Here is a 20,735-nt window from a genome sequence, read left to right on the forward strand (position 1 = left end):
CGATGGCTTGGACCTCATGCACCCCCTCGCAAGAGTTGCGGAGCTCGGCCCATCGCGTGAGGTAGTCGCGGGTTGACTCGTTGGGCCCTTGGACGCAGAGGGGGAGCTGGCGAGGCTTGGGAGGCCGCTTGTAGGTGCTGGTGAAGCTGCGGACGAAAACTTCGGTGAAGTCCAGCCAACTGTTGATGCTGGAGGGCTTGAGGCTGTTGAGCCATGTGCGCGCCGTGCCTTGCAGCATGAGGGGATGTACTTCACGGCGACGCGCCGATTGCCGTTGGCTATGCTGACGGCTGTGGAGTAGTCGATGAGCCAATCCTCCGGCTTCACCGAGCCGTTGTACTTGGGCGTGTCTCTGGGGAGCGAGAACCCTTTGGGGAAGGGCTCATCGCGGATGCGGGGGCCAAAGCATGGCGGGCCGACATCGTCTTCTTCTTCTAACGCCAGGGATCGAGCAAGGCGGTCGATCCTGTGGCGGGCGTCGTTCTCGCCGACTCCTTCTTGGCGGCCGAGTCGGTCGCCAAGAGTCGGGTGTGTGATAGGCGGCGGAGTGAGGCGTCTTTCTCTTCGAGGCGGGGGAGGAGGCAGATTCCCTTGGTGTTCCACCGCTCGAGGGCGGCCCTCCGCGTCGCGCTCGATGGTGATGCGAGTCCGGCTGCGGCTGGCAGCCGGCTCCTTGTCTTTCTTCTGGCGAGTGCCGCTCGCAGTCGGCGAGCGGGACGTCGCGGCGTGCTCCCGACGCGGGGGATGGCTATCAGCACGGGCGCCGGCTTCGTGCCGCTCTGCAGCCGCGTCGATCAGCTGCTGGATCCGTCTCGTCATGTAGGGGAGCTCATCGGCTCCCAGCCCATTGAGCTCCTCTGCGGCCGCCTGAGCGGCTCGCAGATTCTCGAGCGGGGTGGCGTAGAAGGGGCGATCCGCCCCCAGCATGCTGGCGACAGCCGCGCCGCGCTTTTGGACGAAGCCGGCTCGGCTCGGGCCGCTAGGCGGCGGTGTACCGAAGGCGGCGCGGTCGACTTTGCGCTGGTGGGCCTCGGTGAGGCGTCTCATGGAGGCTATCTTCTGGCCTTCCGCAATGAGGGCAAGGCGGCGTGCCTCCAGGGTCTCGGCGTCGGCGTCGGCCGAGATGGGGACGGAGAGGTCGTGCATTGCCGCTTGCAGGGCGTCGCGGGCATTCTCACCCAAGTTGGCGACGTGGCTGATGACCAGCACTTCGGTGACAGCGCTGCTGCCGCTGTCAGCTCGAGGGAGGGGGTCGTCGAAGACCACCACGTCGGAGGGGTAGGCGTCAAGCGATGCTGTGTCAGAGTCGATGAGCATCGGGTCGGTGGAGCCGACCGACTCCATTTCTGCAGCTGGCTCGCTGGAGACGTGAAGCTGGTCGAGGAGGCTGACGAGGCGGTTCTCGGGGTAGTCGGTGCTTGCGTCGGACGCAGGCTCGTCGGAGATGCGAGTCTCGCCGAGCTGGTCGGCGAGGCAGCTCGCTGCGCAGGCGTCGTCGACGCCTTGCAGCGCGTCGAGGCAAACGCCATCGGGTGCAGCAGGCTGGCTGCGCTCGCGGGGGAGGAAGAGGGTTCCCGTCCAGAACAGGTCTCCGGACGACGGTGCACCTGGCCCCACGGTGGGCGCCAAATGTCGGGTGGTTGGTGCGACATATGCTAATGGATGGCTTATCATTGTGGGTGCCAATAAGACATCGCCGGTGCCTGGAAACGGGATGAGGCGAAGACATGCACGCCGGCGGATCTTACCCAGGTTCGGGGCTCTCCGTGGAGATAACACCCCTAGTCCTGCTCTGCGGGGTCTCCGCATGATCACTAGATCAAGGAAAGGTAGCTACAATCGCTCCTAGAGCTGTTGGGTTCAAGGGAGAAGAAGAACAAGGCTAGCTCTTGCTTCTCTCTATCTCTATTGTGTGTGTGCTGTGTTCAGAAGCTAACCCTTTGCATGGGTGTTCCGGGGGGTTTATATAGGCCTACCCCACGGGGGTACAATGGTAATCCGACTGGGCGCTGGTCCCAGCCGTCAGTGTCTACGCTCGCCGGCTTCTCCGCCGGCCGTTGGGTCCCGCCGACGGGTGGGTCCTGCCGGCTGCCGGCTTCTTGGTCGACAGGCCGGCCCCACCGCCTAGGGTCTTGTCAGCGGCTGCTTACTGTAGCCTCACCTCTGATGACGAGGGCTTTGTCGAGGTAAGCGTGGCTACAGTGGGCCGCCTCGGGGGCTCTCACTGTAGCCTTACCTCGTCTTGTCTCCTTGATGGGGCTCCTGCTTCGAGGAAGGGAGTAGCCGGCTTCTGGGGGCCGGCTACGCCCTCGGCCAACTGGGGGAGGCTGGGCCGCCTTCGCGCCTCTCTCTGGCGGAAGGGGCCCGTCGCCCGTGGGCCGTACGGGAGTCTGTCGTGGATGACGTTGAGGCTAGCATGGCTACAGTGCCGAGCCGCACGGGAGACGGCCGTCCCGTATGACCTCCTGTAGCCATGCCCGCCTCGGGCTTTGGGGGTAGTGGGCCACACTGTGGCCACACCCCGTCTTGTCACCGTTATGAGGGAGTAGCTTTGGTGGTTGTGGTCTCGGCCGGCTTCTCGGAGTCGGCGCTTTTTGAGGCCGGCTCCTTGGAGTCGGCCACCCCGCGGTTGTCTTGGGGAGGGAGGTCGCTTGAGGCTGGGCCGCCTTCCGGGAGTCGGCTTCCGAGGTAGCCGGCCAGGGAAGGGGGTCCAATGCTTGGAGCGTTGGAAGGCCCAAAGGCCTGATAATTTTTCTGAAGAACCAGGGGTAGTCGGTTAGGCTACCCGTGGCCATTTACTCCGACACCATGGGCCTCCTTTTATAGTCGAAGGGGTTGCCATAGTGGCACACATGAGGTGGAAAGGCGTACAGTCCTACGAGCTTATCGTTCGTATTACAGGACAAGATGCATTTAATGTGTCGCTGAGGTGTCCTCTAGCTTTATCGGGGACGGGAGCGAGGCCCGTCCCGTCCGTCACCGCTCCTCCTCGCTTCGACACGCGCCCTGGCCAGCGATGCGTGCAGTGCCATGTAGGCAGGCAGGCGGCTGAGCTGGCGCGGTGGTAGGGTCTTCACGAAGTTCTATGTGCCGCCACGCAGGCGCTTGCCAATCTGGCCTGGAAGCTGCATGTTGCCACACAGGTGCCAGCCCAGCTGGTTGAGCTGGCAGCTGCATGTGAACGGCGGTGGAGACTTGGCTGGTGTGGGCCTGGCAATGGCCCTACTGGCGTCCTCGGTGAGGGCCTTGCCGGGTGGCCCGGCAAGGGTCTTGCCGTGGCGCGCTGTCGTCCTCGGCAATGATCTTGCCGGGGGTCTTGTGGCCCTAGTTCCAACGTGGTTGGTTGAGTTGGAACCCGTGGGCTCGAGGCTGGCTCACTCCGCTGGTGTGGGCGAGTCGCCCCGACAAGGGTCTTGTCGGGGCTGTTGAGGCTGCCCGGCAAAGGTCTTGTGGCGGGAGCCTGCTTCGTCCTTCTGCTTCTTTGTGTTCTTGGCCTTGGCGTTGCCTGGACTGTCTTGTACTTTGGTTTTACCTTGGTTCACCTCCCCTGTTCTACTTGGTGCGGCCGTGGGCACGGCTCCGACTGTCCGTGCACAGGTAAAGGGGTACAAAGGTGCGCCCCTTCTTTTGTACACCGATAGATGGCAACAATACAATACGTGCCTTGCTGCCCCTACTGTCACTGCGAAAGGACACTGCAAGATTGAACCCAAAGCTAAGCACTTCTCCCATTGCAAGAAAGATCAATCTAGCAGGCCAAACTAAACCGATAATTCAAAGAGACTTGCAAAGATATCAAATCATGCATATAAGTATTCAGAGAAGAGCCAAATATTATTCATAGATAATCTTGATCATAAACCCACAATTCATCGGATCTCGGCAAACACACCGCAAAAGAGTATTACATCGAATAGATCTCCAAGAACATCGAGGAGAACTTTGTATTGAGAACCAAAGAGAGAGAAGAAGCCATCTAGCTAATAACTATGGACCCGAAGGTCTATGGTAAACTACTCATGCTTCATCGGAGAGGCTATGGTGTTGATGTAGAAGCCCTCCGTGATCAATTCCCCCTCCGGCGGATCGCCGGAAAAGGCCCCAACATGGGGTCTCACGGGTACAGAAGGTTGCGGTGATGGAAAAGTGGTTTCGTGGCTCCCCCTAATGTTTTTAGGGTATAAGAGAATATATAGGCAAAAGAAGTACGTCGGTGGAGTTCCATGGGGCCCACGAGGGTGGGGGGCGCGCCCTCCTGCCTCGTGGCCGCCTCGCGGAGTTCCATACTTCAACTCCAAGTCTTCTGGATTGCGTTTGTTCCAAGAAAGATCACCGTGAAGGTTTCATTCCATTTGGATTCCGTTTTGGTATTCCTTTTCTGCAAAACACTGAAATAGGCAAAAAACAGAAACTGGCACTGGGCCTTCGGTTAATAGGTTAGTCCCAAAAATAATATAAAAGAGCATATTAAAGCCCATTAAATATCCAAAACAGATAATATAATAGCATGGAACAATCAAAAATTATAGATATGTTGGAGACGTATCAAGCATCCCCAAGCTTAATTCCTGCTCGTCCTCGAGTAGGTAAATGATAAAAACAGAATTTTTGATGTGGAATGCTACCTAACATAATTTTCAATGTAATTCTCTTTATTGTGGCATGAATATTCAGATCCATAAGATTCAAAATAAAAGTTTAATATTGATATAAAAATAATAATACTTCAAGCATACTAATAAAGCAATCATGTCTTCTCAAAATAACATGGCCAAAGAAAGTTATCCCTACAAAATCATATAGTCTGGCTATGCTCTATCTTCATCACAGAAAGTATTTAATCATGCACAACCCCGACGACAAGCCAAGAAATTGTTTCATACTTTTGATGTTCTCAAACTTTTTCAATCTTCACGCAATACATGAGCGTGAGCCATGGACATAGCACTATATGTGGAATAGAATGGTGGTTGTGGAGAAGACAAAAAAGGAGAAGATAGTCTCACATCAACTAGGCATATCAACGGGCTATGGAGATGCCCATCAATAGATATCAATGTGAGTGAGTAGGGATTGCCATGCAACGGATGCACTAGAGCTATAACTGTATGAAAGCTCAACAAAAGAAACTAAGTGGGTGTGCATCCAACTTGCTTGCTCACGAAGACCTAGGGCAATTTGAGGAAACCCATCATTGGAATATACAAGCCAAGTTCTATAATGTAAAATTCCCACTAGTGTAAAAGTGATAACATAGGAGACTCTCTATCATGAAGATCATGGTGCTACTTTGAGGCACAAGTGTGGTAAAAGGATAGTAGCATTGTCCCTTCTCTCTTTTTCTCTCATTTTTTTATTTGGCCCTTTCTCTTTTTTTATTATGGCCTCTTTTTTTCGTCCGGAGTCTCATCCCGACTTGTGGGGGAATCATAGTCTCCACCATCCTTTCCTCACTGGGACAATGCTCTAATAATGATGATCATCACACTTTTATTTACTTACAATTCAAGAATTACAACTCAATACTTAGAACAAAATATGACTCTATGTGAATGCCTTCGGCGGTGTACCAGGATGTGCAATGATTCAAGAGTGACATGTATGAAAAATTATGAACGGTGGCGTTGCCACAAATACGATGTCAACTACGTGATCATGCAAAGCAATATGACAATGATGGAGCGTGTCATATTAAACGGAACGGTGGAAATTTGCATGACAATATATCTCGGAATGGCTATGGAAATGCCATAATAGGTAGGTATGGTGGCTGTTTTGAGGAAGGTATATGGTGGGTGTATGATACCGGCGAAAGGTGCACGGTATTAGAGAGGCTAGCAATGGTGGAAGGGTGAGAGTGCGTATAATCCATGGACTCAACATTAGTCATAAAGAACTCACATACTTACTGCAAAAATCTGTTAGTTATCGAAACGAAGTACTACGCACCTGCTCCTAGGGGGATAGATTGGTAGGAAAAGTCCATCGCTTGTCCCCGACAACCACTCATAAGGAAGACAAGCAATAAATAAATCATGCTCCGACTTCCTCACATAACGGTTCACCATACGGGCATGCTACGGGAATCACAAACTTTAACACAAGTATCTCTCAAATTCACAACTACTCAACTAGCATGACTTTAATATCACCATCTTCATATCTCAAAACAATCACAATGAATCAAACTTCTCATAGTATTCAATGCACTTTATATGATAGTTTTTATTATACCCATCTTGGACGCTCATCATATTAGGACTAATTTTATAGCCAAAGCAAATTACCATGCTGTTCTGAAAGACTATCAAAATAATATAAGTGAAGCATGAGAGATAAATAATTTCTATGAAATAAAACCACCACCGCGCTCTAAAAAGATATAAGTGAAGCACTAGAGCAAAATTATCTAGCTCAAAAGATATAAGTGAAGCACATAGAGTATTCTAATAAATTCCAATTCATGCATGTCTCTCCAAAAGGTGTGTACAGCAAGGATGATTGTGGTAAACTAAAAAGCAAAGACTCAAATCATACAAGACGCTCCAAGCAAAACACATATCATGTGGTGAATAAAAATATAGCCTCAAGTAAAGTTACCGATAGACGAAGACGAAAGAGGGGATGCCTTCCGGGGAATCCCCAAGCTTAGGCTTTGGGTTGTCCTTGAATATTACCTTGGGGTGCCTTGGGCATCCCCAAGCTTAGGCTCTTGCCACTCCTTATTCCAAAATCCATCAAATCTTTACTCAAAACTTGAAAACTTCACAACACAAAACTTAAACAGAAAATCTCATGAGCTCCGTTAGTATAAGAAAATAAACCACCACCTTAAGGTACTATTATGAACTCATTCTTTATTTATATTGGTGTTAAACCTACTTTATTCCAACTTCTCTATGGTTCATACCCCCTGATACTACTCATAGATTCATTAAAATAAGCAAACAACACACGAAAAACAGAATCTGTCAAAACATAACAGTCTGTAGCAATCTGTATCAAAGGAATACTTCTGGAACTCCAAAAATTCTGAAATAAATTGGCGGACGTGAGGAATTTGTCTATTAATCATCTGCAAAAAGAATCAGCCTAAAATCACTCTCCAGTAAAAAAATGGCATCTAATCTCGTGAGCGCAAAAGTTTCTGTTTTTTACAGCAAGATTGCAAAGACTTCAACCATGTCTTCCCAAAGGTTCTACTTGACACAAACACTAATTAAAACATAAAACCACATATAAACAGAGGCTAGATGAATTATTTATTACTAAACAGTAACAAAAATCAAGGAACAAAAATAAAATTGGGTTGCCTCCCAACAAGCGCTATCGTTTAACGCCCCTAGCTAGGCATAAAAACAAGAATAGATCTAGGTATTGCCATCTTCGGTCTGCAATCCATAAGTGGCTCTCATAATTGATTCATAAGGAAATTTTATTTTATTTCTAGGGAAGTGTTCCATGCCTTTCCTTAACGGAAATTCAAATCTAATATTTCCTTCTTTCATGTCAATAATTGCACCAATCGTTCTAAGGAAAGGTCGACCAAGAATAATAGGACATGTAGAATTGCAATCTATATCAAGAACAATGAAATCTACGAGAAAATAATTCCTATTTGCAACAATAAGAACATCATTAATCCTCCCCATAGGTTTCTTAATGGTGGAATCCGCAAGATGCAAATTTAAAGAACAATCATCGAATTCACGGAAACCTAGCACATCGCACAAAGTTTTTGGGATCGTGGAAACACTAGCACCCAAATCACATAAAGCATAGCATTCATGATCTTTAATCTTAATTTTAATAGTAGGTTCCCACTCATCATAAAGTTTTCTAGGGATAGAAACTTCTAGTTCAAGATTTTCTTCATAAGATTGCATTAAAGCATCAACGATATGTTTAGTGAAAGCTTTATTCTGATTATAAGCATGAGGAGAATTCAACACGGATTGCAACAAGGAGATACAATCTATCAAAGAGAATTATCATAATTAAATTCCTTGAAATCCAAAATAGTGGGTTCATTGCTATGTAAAGTTTTGACTTCTTCAATCCCACTTTTATTAATTTTAGCATCAAGATCTAAAAACTCCGAATCATTGAGGCGCCTTTTAACTAAAGTGAATCATCTCCAGTCCCATCTTTATCGAGATTCATATTGGAAAACAAAGATTTAATAGGAGTCACATCAATCACTTTTAGATCTTCATCATTATTATCATCTAGATCTTCCGGTTTAGCGGCCATCTTATTACCTAAGGTGGCCTGCTTATCCGAAATTTGGCCTACTAAATTTTCAAGATGAGCAAACTGAGATTTTAAACCATAAAATTCCATAGACATATCATCAAGCTCTTTATTCATGTACCCTATAAAGAGGCGAACAGAAAAGAGGCGGAGAAAAGGCAAAGGGTTTTTTGAAAATCGTTCTAGAAGTGGGGGAGAGGAAAACAAGAGGCAATGGCAAATAATGTAATGCGAGGGAGAAGAGTTTATGATGGGTAGTTGGTATGTCTTGACTTGAGCATAGATCTCCCCGGCAACGGCGCCAGAAACCCTTCTTGCTACCTCTTGAGCATGCGTTGGTTTTCCCTTGAAGAGCAAAGGGTGATGCAGCAAAGTAGCGTAAGTATTTCCCTCAGTTTTTGAGAACCAAGGTATCAATCTAGTAGAAGATTACACGCAAGTCACCTAGTACCTGCACAAACAATCAAGAACCTTGCAACCAACGCGATAAATGGGTTGTCAATCCCTTCACGGCCACTCGCAAAAGTGAGATCTAATAAAGATAGTAAAATAAACATTTTTGGTATTTTTGTTGTATAGATTGGAAAGTAAAGATTGCAAAATAAATAGCGGCAGAAATTGGCAAGTTGACGGGAAACTAATATGATATAAAATAGACCCGGGGGCCATAGGTTTCACTAGTGGCTTCTCTCATGATAGCATATCTTATGCTGGGTGAATAAATTACTACCGAGCAATTGATAGAAAAGCGCATAGTTATGAGAATATCTAGGCAATGATCATGAATATAGGCATCACGTCTGTGTCAAGTAGACCGAAACGATTCTGCATCTACTACTATTACTCCACACATCGACCGCTATCCAGCAATCATCTAGAGTATTAAGTTCATAAGAACAGAGTAACACATTAGGCAAGATGACATGATGTAGAGGGATAAACTCAAGAAATATGATATAAACCCCATCTTTTTATCCTCGATGGCAACAATACAATACGTGCCTTGCTGCCCCTACTGTCACTGGGAAAGGACACCGCAAGATTGAACCCAAAGCTAAGCACTTCTCCCATTGCAAGAAAGATCAATCTAGTAGGCCAAACTAAACCGATAATTCGAAGTGACTTGCAAAGATATCAAATCATGCATATAAGAATTCAGAGAAGAACCAAATATTATTCATAGATAATCTTGATCATAAACCCGCAATTCATCGGATCTCGGCAAACACACCGCAAAAGAGTATTACATCGAATAGATCTCCAAGAACAGCGAGGAGAACTTTGTATTGAGAACCAAAGAGAGAGAAGAAGCCATCTAGCTAATAACTATGGACCCGAAGGTCTGTGGTAAACTACTCATGCTTCATCGGAGAGGCTATGGTGTTGATGTAGAAGCCCTCCGTGATCGATTAGCCCTTCGGCAGATCGCCGGAAAAGGCCCCAAGATGGGATCTCACGGGTACAGAAGGTTGCGGCAGTGGAAAAGTGGTTTCGTGGCTCCCCCTAATGTTTTTTGGGTATAAGAGTATATATAGGCGAAAGAAGTACGTCGGTGGAGCTCCATGGGGCCCACGAGGGTGGGGGCGTGCCTACCCCCTGGGCGCGCCCTCCTGCCTCGTGGCCGCCTCGCGGACTTCCAGACTTCAACTCCAAGTCTTCTGGATTGCGTTTGTTCCAAGAAAGATCATCGTGAAGGTTTCATTCCGTTTGGATTTCGTTTGGTATTCCTTTTGTGCAAAACACTGAAATAGGCAAAAAAACAGAAACTGGCACTAGGCCTTCGGTTAATAGGTTTGTCCCAAAAATAATATAAAAGAGCATATTAAAGCCCATTAAACATCCAAAACAGATAATATAATAGCATGTAACAATCAAAAATTATAGATACGTTGGAGACGTATCAGTTATTCATTTAAATCAAAGAATAATGGTTGTTCTATTTATATGAATAATATCTTTTATGGTCATGCCCCCTTGAAGAGTGGTGTATGTTCGTTAAATCTTGATTGTGGTGATACACATATTCATAACATTGATGCCAAAAGATGCAAAGTTGATAATGATAGTGCAACATATTTGTGGCACTGCCGTTTAGGTCATATTGGTGTAAAGCCTATGAAGAAACTCCATGCAGATGGACTTTTGGAATCACTTGATTATGAATCATTTGATACCTGCGAACAATGCCTCATGGGAAAGATGACTAAAACCCTGTTCTCCGGAACAATGGAGCGAGCTAATGACTTATTGGAAATAATACATACCGATGTATGCAGTCCGATGAGTGTTGAGGCTCGCGACGGGTATCGTTATTTTCTAACCTTCACAGATGATTTGAGCAGACATGGGTATATCTACTTAATGAAACACAAGTCTGAAACATTTGAAAAGTTCAAAGAATTTCAGAGTGAAGTGGAGAATCATCGTAACAACAAAATAAAGTTTCTACGATCTGATCACGGAGGCGATTATTTGAGTTATGAGTTTGGCCTTCATTTAAAACAATGTGGAATAGTTTTACAACTCACGCCACCTGGAACACCACAACGTAATGGTGTGTCCGTGTTGGGTAACGAAGCATGCAATTTCAAAAAAAAATCCTACGCTCACGCAAGATGTATCTAGGAGATGCATAGCGACGAGAGGGGGAGAGTGTGTCCACGTACCCTCGTAGAACGAAAGTGGAATCATTAGGTTAACGCGGTTGATGTAGTCGAACGTCTTCACGATCCAACCGATCTTAGTACCGAATGTACGACACCTTCGAGTTCAGCACACGTTCAGCTCGATGATGTCCCTCGAACTCTTGATCTAGCAAAGGGTCGAGGGAGAGTTCCGTCAGCACGAAGGCGTGGTGACGGTGATGGTGATGTGATCTGCGCAGGGCTTCGCCTAAGCACTACGTGAAGGAAATATGCCCTAGAGGCAATAATAAAGTTATTATTTATTTCCTTATATCATGATAAATGTTTATTCATGCTAGAATTGTATTAACCGAAAACATGATACATGTGTGAATACATAGACAAACAGAGTGTCACTAGTATGCCTCTACTTGACTAGCTCGTTGATCAAAGATGGTTATGTTTCCTAGCCATAGACATGAGTTGTCATTTGATTAACGGGATCACATCATTAGAAGAATGATGTGATTGACTTGACCCATTCCGTTAGCTTAGCACTCGATCGTTTAGTATGTTGCTATTGCTTTCTTCATGACTTATACATGTTCCTATGACTATGAGATTATGCAACTCCCGTTTACCGGAGGAACACTTTGTGTGCTACCAAACGTCACAACGTAACTGGGTGATTATAAAGGTGCTCTACAGGTGTCTCCGAAGGTACTTGTTGGGTTGGCGTATTTCGAGATTAGGATTTGTCACTCCGATTGTCGGAGAGGTATCTCTGGGCCCTCTCGGTAATGCACATCACTTAAGCCTTGCAAGCATTGCAACTAATGAGTTTGTTGCGAGATGATGTATTACGGAACGAGTAAAGAGACTTGCCGGTAACGAGATTGAACTAGGTATTAAGATACCGACGATCGAATCTCGGGCAAGTAACATACCGATGACAAAGGGAACAACGTATGTTGTTATGCGGTCTGACCGATAAAGATCTTCGTAGAATATGTGGGAGCCAATATGAGCATCCAGGTTCTGCTATTGGTTATTGACCGAAGACGTGTCTCGGTCATGTCTACATAGTTCTCGAACCCGTAGGGTCCGCACGCTTAACGTTACGATGACAGTTATATTATGAGTTTATATGTTTTGATGTACCGAAGGTTGTTCGGAGTCGTGGATGTGATCACGGACATGACGAGGAGTCTCGAAATGGTCGAGACATAAAGATTCATATATTGGACGACTATATTCGGACACCGGAAATGTTCCGAGTGATTTCGGAGAAAACCGGAGTGCCGGAGGGTTACCGGAACCCCCCGGGAGAAGTAATGGGCCTTATGGGCCTTAGTGGAGAGAGAGGGGCAGCCAGGAGGGGCCGCGCGCCCCCTCCCCCTCTGGTCCGAATTGGACTAGGAGAGGGGGGCGGCGCCCCCTTTCCTTCTCCCTCTCCCCTTCCTTTCCCCCTCCTAGTAGGAGTAGGAAAGAGGGGAGTCCTACTCCTACTAGGAGGAGGACTCCTCCTCCTGGCGCGCCAACAAGGGCCGGCCGGCCTCCCCCTTGCTCCTTTATATACGGGGGCAGGGGGCACCCCATAGAGACAACAATTGATCTATTGATCTCTTAGCCGTGTGCGGTACCCCCTCCACCATATTACACCTCGATAATATCGTAGCGGTGCTTAGGCGAAGCCCTGCGTCGGTAGAACATCATCATCGTCACCACGCCGTCGTGCTGACGAAACTCTCCCTCAACACTCGGCTGGATCGGAGTTCGAGGGACGTCATCGAGCTGAACGTGTGCTGAACTCGGAGGTGCCGTGCGTTCGGTACTTGATCGGTCGGATCGTGAAGACGTACGACTACATCAACCGCGTTGTGTTAACGCTTCCGCTTTCGGTCTACGAGGGTACGTGGACAACACTCTCCCCTCTCGTTGCTATGCATCACCATGATCTTGCGTGTGCGTAGGAATTTTTTTGAAATTACTACGTTCCCCAACAGTGGCATCCGAGCCAGGTTTTATGCGTTGATGTTATGCACGAGTAGAACACAAGTGAGTTGTGGGCGATATAAGTCATACTGCTTACCAGCATGTCATACTTTGGTTCGGCGGTATTGTGAGATGAAGCGGCCCGGACCGACATTACGCGTACGCTTACGCGAGACTGGTTTCACCGTTGCGAGCACTCGTTGCTTAAAGGTGACCGGCGGGTGTCTGTCTCTCTCACTTTAGTTGAACCGAGTGTGGCTACGCCCGGTCCTTGCGAAGGTTAAAACAGCACCAACTTGACAAACTATCGTTGTGGTTTTGATGCGTAGGTAAGAACGGTTCTTGCTAAGCCCGTAGCAGCCACGTAAAACTTGCAACAACAAAGTAGAGGACGTCTAACTTGTTTTTGCAGGGCATGTTGTGATGTGATATGGTCAAGACATGATACTGAATTTTATTGTATGAGATGATCATGTTTTGTAACCGAGTTATCGGCAACTGGCAGGAGCCATATGGTTGTCGCTTTATTGTATGCAATGCAATCGCCATGTAATGCTTTACTTTATCACTAAGCGGTAGCGATAGTCGTAGAAGCATAAGATTGGCGAGACGACAACGATGCTACGATGGAGATCAAGGTGTCGCGCCGGTGACGATGGTGATCATGACGGTGCTTCGGAGATGGAGATCACAAGCACAAGATGATGATGGCCATATCATATCACTTATATTGATTGCATGTGATGTTTATCTTTTATGCATCTTATCTTGCTTTGATTGACGGTAGCATTATAAGATGATCCTTCACTAAATTATCAAAGTATAAGTGTTCTCCCTGAGTATGCACCGTTGCGAAAGTTCTTCGTGCTGAGACACCACGTGATGATCGGGTGTGATAGGCTCTACGTTCAAATACAACGGGTGCAAAACAGTTGCACACGCGGAATACTCAGGTTAAACTTGACGAGCCTAGCATATAACAGATATGGCCTCGGAACACGGAGACCGAAAGGTCGAGCGTGAATCATATAGTAGATATGATCAACATAGTGATGTTCACCGTTGAAACTACTCCATCTCACGTGATGATCGGACATGGTTTAGTTGATATGGATCACGTGATCACTTAGAGGATTAGAGGGATGTCTATCTAAGTGGGAGTTCTTAAGTAATATGATTAATTGAACTTAAATTTATCATGAACTTAGTCCTGATAGTATTTTGCAAATTATGTTGTAGATCAATAGCTCGCGTTGTTGCTTCCCTGTGTTTATTTTTGATATGTTCCTAGAGAAAATTATGTTGAAAGATGTTAGTAGCAAAGATGCGGATTGGATCCGTGATCTGAGGATTATCCTCATTGCTGCACAGAAGAATTATGTCCTTGATGCACCGCTAGGTGACAGACCTATTGCAGGAGCAGATGCAGACGTTATGAACGTTTGGCTAGCTCAATATGATGACTACTTGATAGTTTAGTGCACCATGCTTAACGGCTTAGAATCGGGACTTCAAAGACGTTTTGAACGTCATGGACCATATGAGATGTTCCAGGAGTTGAAGTTAATATTTCAAGCAAATACCCGAGTTGAGAGATATGAAGTCTCCAACAAGTTCTATAGCTAAAAGATGGAGGAGAATAGCTCAAGCAGTGAGCATGTGCTCAGATTGTCTGGGTACTACAATCGCTTGAATCAAGTGGGAGTTAATCTTCCAGATAAAATAGTGATTGACAGAATTCTCTAGTCACCATCACCAAGTTAGTAGAACTTCGTGATGAACTATAGTATGTAAGGGATGACGAAAGTAATTCCCGAGCTCTTCGCGATGCTGAAATCGACGAAGGTAGAAATCAAGAAAGAGCATCAAGTGTTGATGGTTAACAAGACCACTAGTTTCAAGAAAAGGGCAAAGGGATAGAAGGGGAACTTCAAAAAGAACGGCAAGCAAGTTGCTACTCAAGTGAAGAAGCCCAAGTCTGTACCTAAGCCTGAGACTAAGTGCTTCTACTGCAAAGGGACTGGTCACTGGAAGCGGAACTGCCCCAAGTATTTGGTGGATAAGAAGGATGGCAAAGTGAACAAAGGTATATTGGATATACATGTTATTGATGTGTACTTACTAGTGTTTATAGCAACCCCTCAGTATTTGATACTGGTTTCAGTTGCTAAAGAGTAGTAACTCGAAACGGGAGTTGCATGAACATAAACTAGTTAAGGATGAAGTGACGATGTGTATTGGAAGTGGTTCCAAGATTGATATGATCATCATCGCACACTCCCTATACTTTCGGGATTAGTGTTGAACCTAAATAAGTGTTATTTGGTGTTTGCGTTGAGCATGAATATGATTTGATCATGTTTGTTGCAATACGGTTATTCATTTAAATTAGAGAATAATTGTTGTTCTGTTTACATGAATAAAACCTTCTATGGTCATACACCCAATAAAATGGTTTGTTGGATCTCGATCGTAGTGATACACATATTCATAATAATGAAGCCAAAAGATGCAAAGTTAATAATGATAGTGCAACTTATTTGTGGCACTGCCGTTTAGGTCATATTGGTGTAAAGCGCATGAAGAAACTCCATACTGATGGGATTTTGGAATCACTTGATTATGAATCACTTGATGCTTGCGAACCGTGCCTCATGGGCAAGATGACTAATACGCCGTTCTCCGGAACTATGGAGAGAGCAACAGATTTGTTGGAAATCATACATACAGATGTATGTGGTCCGATGAATATTGAGGCTCGTAGCAGGTATCATTAATTTCTGACCTTCACAGATGATTTGAGCAGATATGGGTATATCTACTTAATGAAACAGAAGTCTGAAACATTTGAAAAGTTCATATAATTTCAGAGTGAAGTGGAAAATCATCGTAACAAGAAAATAAAGTTTCTACGATCTGATCGTGGAGAAGAGTATTTGAGTTACGAGTTTGGCCTTCAGTAAAACAATGTGAAATAGTTTCACTACTCACGCCACCTGGAACACCACAGTGTAATGGTGTGTCCGAACATCGTAACCGTACTTTATTAGATATGGTGCAATATATGATGTCTCTTACCGATCTACCACTATCGTTTTGGGGTTATGCATTAGAGACAGCTACATTCACGTTAAATAGGGTACCATCTAAATCCGTTGAGACGACATCTTATGAACTGTGGTTTGGCAAGAAACCAAAGTTGTCGTTTCTTAAAGTTTGGGGTTGCGATGCTTATGTGAAAAAGTTTCATCCTAATAAGCTCAAACCCAAATCGGAGAAATGTGTCTTCATAGGATACCCAAAGGAGACAGTTGGGTACACCTTCTATCACAGATCCGAAGGCAAGACATTCGTTGCTAAGTATGGATCCTTTCTAGAGGAGGAGTTTCTCTCGAAAGAAGTGAGTGGGAGGAAAGTAGAACTTGATGAGGTAATTGTACCTGCTCCCTTATTGGAAAGTAGTTCATCGCAGAAACCAGTTTCTGTGACGCCTATACCAATTAGTGAGGAAGTTAATGATGATGATCATGGAACTTCAGATCAAGTTATTACTGAACCTCATAGGTCAACCAGAGTAAGATCCGCACCAGAGTGGTACGGTAATCCTGTTCTGGAGGTTATGTTACTAGACCATGACGAACCTACGAACTATGAAGAAACGATGGTGAGCCCAGATTCCGCAAAATGGCTTGAGGCCATGAAATCTGAGATGAGATCCATGTATGAGAACAAAGTATGGACTTTGATTGACTTGCCCAATGATCGGCGAGCCATTGAGATTAAATGGATCTTCAAGAGGAAGACGGACGCTGATAGTAGTGTTACTATCTACAAAGCTAGAATTGTCGCAAAAGGTTTTCGACAAGTTTAAGGTGTTGATTACGATGAGAGTTTCTCACTCGTATCTATGCTTAAGTCTGTCCGAATCATGTTAGCAATTGCCGCATTTTATGAAATCTGGCAAATGGATAAACAAAATTGCATTCCTTAATGGATTTATTAAAGAAGAGTTGTATATGATGCAACCAGAAGGTTTTGTCAATCCTAAAGGTGCTAACAAAATATGCAAGCTCCAGCGATCCATCTATGGACTGGTGCAAGCATCTCGGAGTTGGAATATACGCTTTGATAAGTTGATCAAAGGATATAGTTTTATACAGACTTGCGGTGAAGCCTGTATTTACAAGAAAGTGAGTGGGAGCACTACAACATTTCTGATAAGTATATGTGAATGACATATTGTTGATCGGAAATAATGTAGAATTATTCTGCAAAGCATAAAGGAGTGTTTGAAAGGAGTTTTTCAAAGAAAGACCTCGGTGAAGCTGCTTACATATTGAGCATCAAGATCTATAGAGATAGATCAAAACGCTTGATAAGTTTTTTCAATGAGTACATACCTTGACAAGATTTTGAAGTAGTTCAAAATGGAACAGTCAAAGAAAGAGTTCTTGCCTGTGTTACAAGGTGTGAAATTGAGTAAGACTCAAAGCCCGACCACGGCAGAAGATAGAAAGAGAATGAAAGTCATTCCCTATGCCTCGGCCATAGGTTCTATAAAGTATGCCATGCTGTGTACCAGATCTATTGTATACCCTACACTGATTTTGGCAAGGGAGTACAATAGTGATCTAGGAGTAGATCACTGGACAGCGGTCAAAATTATCCTTAGTGGAATAAGGATATGTTTCTCGATTATGGAAGTGACAAAAGGTTCGTCGTAAAGGGTTACGTCGATGCAAGTTTTGACACTAATCTAGATGACTCTAAGTCTCGGTCTAGATACATATTGAAAGTGGGAGCAATTAGCTAGAGTAGCTCCGTGCAGAGCATTGTAGACATAGAAATTTGCAAAATACTTACGGATCTGAATGTGACAGACCCGTTGACTAAAATTATCTCACAAGCAAAACATGATCACACCTTAGTACTCTTTGGGTGTTAATCACATAGCGATGTGAACTAGATTACTGACTCTAGTAAACCCTTTGGGTGTTGGTCACATGACGATGTGAACTATGGGTGTTAATCACATGGTGATGTGAACTATTGATGTTAAATCACATGGCGATGTGAACTAGATTATTGACTCTAGTGCAAGTGGGAGACTGAAGGAAATATGCCCTAGAGGCAATAATAAAGTTATTATTTATTTCCTTATATCATGATAAATGTTTATTATTCATGCTAGAATTGTATTAACCGGAAACATGATACATGTGTGAATACATAGACAAACAGAGTGTCACTAGTATGCCTCTACTTGACTAGCTCGTTGATCAAAGATGGTTATGTTTCCTAGCCATAGACATGAGTTGTCATTTGATTAACGGGATCACATCATTAGGAGAATGATGTGATTGACTTGACCCATTCCGTTAGCTTAGCACTCGATCGTTTAGTATGTTGCTATTGCTTTCTTCATGACTTATACATGTTCCTATGACTATGAGATTATGCAACTCCCGTTTACCGGAGGAACACTTTGTGTGCTACCAAACGTCACAACGTAACTGGGTGATTATAAAGGTGCTCTACAGGTGTCTCCGAAGGTACTTGTTGGGTTGGCGTATTTCGAGATTAGGATTTGTCACTCCGATTGTCGGAGAGGTATCTCTGGGCCCTCTCGGTAATGCACATCACTTAAGCCTTGCAAGCATTGCAACTAATGAGTTTGTTGCAAGATGATGTATTACGGAACGAGTAAAGAGACTTGCCGGTAACGAGATTGAACTAGGTATTAAGATACCGACGATCGAATCTCGGGCAAGTAACATACCGATGACAAAGGGAACAACGTATGTTGTTATGCGGTCTGACCGATAAAGATCTTCGTAGAATATGTGGGAGCCAATATGAGCATCCAGGTTCCGCTATTGGTTATTGACCGGAGACGTGTCTCGGTCATGTCTACATAGTTCTCGAACCCGTAGGGTCCGCACGCTTAACGTTACGATGACAGTTATATTATGAGTTTATATGTTTTGATGTACCGAAGGTTGTTCGGAGTCCCGGATGTGATCACGGACATGACGAGGAGTCTCGAAATGGTCGATACATAAAGATTGATATATTGGACGACTATATTCGGACACCGGAAATGTTCCGAGTGATTTCGGAGAAAACTGGAGTGCCGGAGGGTTACCGGAACCCCCCGGGAGAAGTAATGGGCCTTATGGGCCTTAGTGGAGAGAGAGAGGGGCAGCCAGGAGGGGCCGCGTGCCCCCTCCCCCTCTGGTCCGAATTGGACTAGGAGAGGGGGGGGGGGCGCCCCCCTTTCCTTCTCCCTCTCCCCCTTCCTTTCCCCCTCCTACTAGGAGTAGGAAAGAGGCGAGTCCTACTCCTACTAGGAGGAGGACTCCTCCTCCTGGCGCGCCAACAAGGGCCGGCCGGCCTCCCCCTTGCTCCTTTATATACGGGGGCAGGGGGCACCCCATAGAGACAACAATTGATCTATTGATCTCTTAGTCGTGTGCGGTGCCCCCCTCCACCATATTACACCTCGATAATATCGTAGCGGTGCTTAGGCGAAGCCTTGCATCAGTAGAACATCATCATCGTCACCACGCCATCGTGCTGACGAAACTCTCCCTCAACACTCGGCTGGATCGGAGTTCGAGGGACGTCATCGAGCTGAACGTGTGCTGAACTCGGAGGTGCCGTGCGTTCGGTACTTGATCGGTCGAATCGTGAAGACGTACGACTACATCAACCGCGTTGTGTTAACGCTTCCGCTTTCGGTCTACGAGGGTACGTGGACAACACTCTCCCCTCTCGTTGCTAAGCATCACCATGGTCTTGCGTGTGCGTAGGAATTTTTTTGAAATTACTACGTTCCCCAACACTACGACGCTATGACCAGAGGAGTGAACTGTGGAGGGGGCACCACACACGGCTAAGAGAATAATTGATGTGCTATGGGGTGCCCCCTGCCCCCGTATATAAAGGAGGGGAGGAGGAGGCCGGCCACAAGGGGGCGCACCATGGGGGGAATCCTACTAGGACTCCACTCCTAGTAGGATTCACCCCCCCTTTTTCCTTTCTTACCGGAGGGGAAAAGGAAGGAGAGGGAGAGGGAAAGGGGGGCGCCGCCCCCTCCATCTAGTCCAATTCGGACTGACATGGGGGGGGCACCCCTTGCGGCCCTCCTCTCTCTCCACTAAGGCCCATGAAGGCCCAATACTTCCCCCGGGGGGTTCCGGTAACCCCTCGGTACTCCGGTAAAATACCCGAACCACTCGAAACCATTCCGATGTCCGAATACTACCTTCCAATTTATGAATCTTTACCTCTCGACCATTTCGATACTCCTCGTTATGTTCGTGATATCATCCGGGACTCTGAACAAACTCCGGCACCAAAACATATAACTCATAATACAAATCGTCATTGAACGTTAAGCGTGCGGACCCTACGGGTTCGAGAACTATGTAGACATGACCGAGACACATCTCCGGTCAATAACCAACAGCGGAACCTGGATGCTCATATTGGTTCCTACATATTCTACGAAGATCTTTATCGGTCAAACCGCAATAACAACATACGTTATTCCCTTTGTCATCGGTATGTTACTTGCCCGAGATTCGATCGTCGGTATCATACCTAGTTCAATCTCGTTACTGGCAAGTCTATTTACTCATTCCGTAATGCATCATCCCGTAACTAACTCATTAGTCACCTTGCTTGCAAGGCTTATAGTGATGTGCATTACCGATAGGGCCCAGAGATACCTCTCCGATACTTGGAGTGACAAATCCTAATCTTGTTCTATGCCAACCCAACAAACATCTTCGGAGACACCTGTAGAGCATCTTTATAATCACCCAGTTACGTTGTGACGTTTGATAGCACACAAGGTGT

Source organism: Triticum aestivum, chromosome 7D (genome assembly GCF_018294505.1).
Source record: "Triticum aestivum cultivar Chinese Spring chromosome 7D, IWGSC CS RefSeq v2.1, whole genome shotgun sequence".
In the NCBI taxonomy this organism is placed as follows: Eukaryota; Viridiplantae; Streptophyta; class Magnoliopsida; order Poales; family Poaceae; genus Triticum; species Triticum aestivum.